Raw genomic sequence first — 4051 nt, 5'->3', positions numbered from 1 at the left:
TTCCTTGACAAACGGTCTGAGCAGGGTTAAACACTTACAAGGGACTCCTCCTAGTAAAGAGGTTATCATCAGAGGAGAACCCAACAGATCCCCTCACAAACGGTCTGAGCAGGGTTAAGCACGTACAACATGTGAGGAGCATTGGACTGAAAGACAATATTAGTTTTAGTGATTAAATAGTTGTTTAGAAACATGTAATACATAAAATGTAATTGACATTTGATGATTGAATAAAGGAGATTTATTTATGAGTAAAGTTACTATCTTGTGTCATTTGTTTACTATTGTTTCATTTTGCATGTTTTGACTTCCAGAATAATAGAATTATTCGAATTATCCACAGTCGATCTTACTTTGGAATTAGGATATCAGGTTAGACATATCAAAGGTTGGCTACAACGTTCATGAGTGCTCTTGAAATAGGATTTGTGTATTGGATTAAATCCACGCACATATGAATCAGTTCATGGAATTTTTCATGAGTGATTGTGAGACGATAATATCGTATAGTCTTTAAACGAGATATTTGAGTTGTTGTTTATAAGTCGGTTGTGCATTAACAATGCGTAAATGCATCAGTAACTTAATGTTATAAAATGTATTGTTATGTACAATTTAATAAGTAAATAGTACAAACATATAAGTCAAAGTTTATCTATTCCTTTTATCCTAAGAGGATTAAAAGCAATATCTTGGGCCCCTCGATGATTTTGTATTGAATTATGTGACGGGCCCAGTCAGGACTAAATTGATGTGTTCAATTAAGTTCTATGTCAAACGAGTCAGAAATCAGGAAACAAACTGTTGGACAATGAGTATGAGTTTATTCCATGTCTTTGTCCACATGATATCTTGAGAACAGGGACTATATAATCCCTTATCTAAAGGACGCATTATTGAATAGGTCAGAGTTCGATAGTGGCTTTTGAGAGCTATGATTGCTAATCGAATTTTGAAGCCATACTTGAAGTTATAGTTATTAGACTTGTCCAAGTGGGAGACTGTTGGATTAGGTCTCTAAGCCCATAACTATAATTGGTATATACTTGGCCTGATAGTAGCATGGCCTTTTTGGGTTGACTTCACCATAGCAACTTGGCTGGATGAATAATGAAAAAGGAGGTTAATTGTGATTTATTAATATATTATAAGAATAATATAATAATTGAGAAATCATATTATTTAATTAGTATTTATCAAAAATTAATTTGGTGATCAAAAGAGACTAATTAAATTGCGGGGACTGATACTGTAATTATAAGATAATTGCAAAGTTGGGCTTGTAGATCCCTAAGGAAGGGATAGACGAATTCTATGAGGAAGCCCACATAGATTTCGTCCATAAGGGGCTTTTGGAAGGATCTATTGGATTGCTTAAGCCCTAAGCATAGAATTAGGGTTTCAGTTAAATACCCTAATCACTCAGCTATATAAGGAACCCCTTAGGACTCCCAAAATCAGCCACTTGCTTCCTAGAGAATACCCTAGACAAAGTTGGGCTTGTAGACCCCTAAGGAAGGGATAGACAAATTCTATGAGGAAGCCCACATAGATTTTGTCCATAAGGGGCTTCTGGAAGGATCTATTGGATTGCTTAAGCCCTAAGCATAGAATTAGGGTTTCAGTTAAATACCCTAATCACTCAGCTATATAAGGAACTTCTTAGGACTCCCAAAATCGGCCACTTGCTTCCTAGAGAATACCCTAGACAATTTTGAGCCTCCTAACCTCTCTCATATTCTTCCAACTTGCTACTTGGTGTTTGTGACTCACTAGAGGTGCAACAATTGAGGAACTAATCTCTTGAAGTTCAAGATCTACAAGGTACAAAGTAAAAGGTATTCTTCTAACTTTATTTTATGTTGCAAATTCTGAATATTGTATGCTAGTTAGGGTTCATGCGTAGATAGCTTGATTTGCATGTATAACTTGAGAAAAACATAGATCCGAAGCATTAGAGTTGCATGTACACCATAGGAATGTCGTAGTGCTCACAACCCATCATGAGACCGGCCATAAAAAGGATGATTGTCCACGGTTGTAGGGAGGAGGAGGAGCGGTGGTAGCGCCTGTGTCTGCCACAATGTGGATCACTGATGGCCTCCCTTCTAAGACGGATGCTCCTGCAGTGAAGAGCCACGCATTTCAGTTGACTACCAAGGAGGCTCGGGCAACGCCAGGCATCGTGGCTGGAACGTAATTTAATTTCCCGCTTGATATTGATTTGTTATGCTTATGTATATATGTGATCTTATATAGGGACCTTTTTGCTCAATGGTATGTCAGCTCATGTTCTTTTCAATTCGGGAGCTACCCAATCGTTCGTATCTCTTGGGCTTAGCAAGAAGTTTTGGGATGCTCCGGGGACTTTAGATTCCTCTCTTAAGGTTAAGATTGCAGATGACCACACCATGAGTTTTGCGAGGGTATATCGGGACTGTGTCTTGAATGTGTTTGGGGAGAGGTTACGTGTTGATCTAGTTCTGATACTGTTGCAAGGGATGAAGGTGATCATTAGAATGGACTGGTTCGGGGCCAATAGGGCCATGATAGACTGTGAGCGCCAGCTGGTGAGAGTTTAAACCCCAAGTAGGGGAGAAATGGTTATTCAGGGGGAGAGATCCTCGCAGGGGCCAACTATCTATTCGGCTGCGAGGGCTGGGAGACTTCTCCATCAAGGTTGTTCAGGATTTCTGGCATACATCTTGGATATGAGGGTTGAGACCACGACAAATTTGGGCAGTGTCCCGGTGGTACGAGATTTTCAGGATGTCTTCCCTGAGGAGTTGCCTAGGGTGCCACCGGAGAGGCAAGTAGAGTTTCACATTGATTTGGTGTCAGGTACTGCTCTGATAGCCAAGGCACCATACTGGATGGCTCTTCCTGAGATGCAGGAGCTGCTAGACCGAGGTTTTATCCATCCGAGTAGTTCTCCGTGGGGAGCACCAATACTATTTTTAAAGAAGAAGGACGGGTCACACAGGATGTGTATCGATTATCGAGAGCTGAACAAGCTAACGGTGAAAAACCTATTGATGTATATTGTAAAAAGTCAATAGAGTGTTTTGTGTTGTTTCGCATTTTGTATTATTTTACTAAGTCATTTTTTGTGCGAAGTGAAAATGTATAGACTTAGTATATTTTTTGTTTGTTCCCTATAAATAGGGACTTAGGCTAGAAGTAGAGTGACACATGCTAAAACTCACTTCTGTTTATTCTGTAATCAGTCTTAATCAATATGAGATCTGATTAATAATTACTCTCTGTGTTCTTCATCTTAAATCGTTCAAATCTATCTTTTCTTTTCTAAATTCTCGATAACAATTCTCTTCAATTGGTATCAGAGCAGGATTCAAACTGCTTAGATCTGATTTTCGTATAAGAATCATTTTCTTTTTGAGTTACAAATTTACTCAAAATTTTCCGCACATTTTTGGTTTTGAAAATCATTATTGATCTTCAGATTTGAATTGATTCTGCATTTGAATTGTTAAATCGAGTAATTGATTAGTGATTTGTGATCAATTCATTTGATAAAATTCTGAAATTCATCAAGTTTTCAAGTTTTCAGATATTTTCTGTGTTCATCAATGGCGAACTTCAACATGAATTCAAAGACTTCTTTCTCTCACTTGCTTGGTTCCTCAACCAAAATTCCGATGTTAATTCCAGAATACTATGATTAGTGGGCTGATAGAATGGAAGATTACTTAAATGGAATTGATGAAGAACTTTGGAAGTGTATCGATGGAACAGTACAAGCTCCTGCTAATGTTCAACTAATTGGATCATCCACTGCATCTACTGATGTTGAAGAACAACGAAATCGACTGAAGAATAATGAAAAGAGATGCATGAGAGAACTAAGAGGTGCTCTACCTCCTGTGGTTTACAATTACATTCGTAGTTGTAAAACAGCAAAAGAGATCCGGAATACTCTAAAAGAAAAGTATCAAGGTAGTAAAAAGACGAAGATCAACTCTGTGAAGCAATGTCTAGTTGAACTGAAGGAATTCAGACAAAAGGATACAGAAACTCTCAAAAATTGTTA

This window comes from Lactuca saligna, chromosome 8 (genome assembly GCF_052625555.1).
Source record: "Lactuca saligna cultivar CGN05327 chromosome 8, ASM5262555v1, whole genome shotgun sequence".
NCBI lineage: Eukaryota > Viridiplantae > Streptophyta > Magnoliopsida > Asterales > Asteraceae > Lactuca > Lactuca saligna.
Note: the sequence above shows the minus strand (reverse complement) of the source record.